Genomic DNA, 490 nt, shown 5'->3' on the forward strand with positions numbered 1-490 from the left:
CCCACTAACATTGACACTTCGCTGTTCTGTGCTATAATAATATAATTTAGTATTTGCCTGTTCTAAAGTCCAGAAAGGGAATGGGCCCTAGTGTACATGTTGTTCAAATTGCATATTTTATGAAAAAATGAACCCCATCGCCAGAAAGATCAGTTTACCAAAGTTTACCAAGTTTGGTTGTTTCATTGTGTAGTAACCAGGCTGTGACGTGGTCTGTCAAAGGTTGGGCAAATTCCATATAAATGTCTCTAATTTTGACATGGCATCCCCCAAATTCATTCAAAGTCTGTAATTTTTCCGAATTTCAAAAGCCTTCCCAGTTCTACATTGTTGCAAATCACCTAGTGACAGAACCTCAAACCTGGGAAACTGACTAATTCTACCCCAGGTAGATAATTTGACCAACCGTTGGCCAAAGAGCTTGAGGACTCTGGGTACGAGATTGCTCCCTTATATGGATGAACGAATTTACCATCATGCTCTATGGACT

The sequence above is a fragment of the Pavona decussata genome, unplaced genomic scaffold (assembly GCF_977016875.1).
Source record: "Pavona decussata unplaced genomic scaffold, jaPavDecu1.1 SCAFFOLD_215, whole genome shotgun sequence".
In the NCBI taxonomy this organism is placed as follows: domain Eukaryota; kingdom Metazoa; phylum Cnidaria; class Anthozoa; order Scleractinia; family Agariciidae; genus Pavona; species Pavona decussata.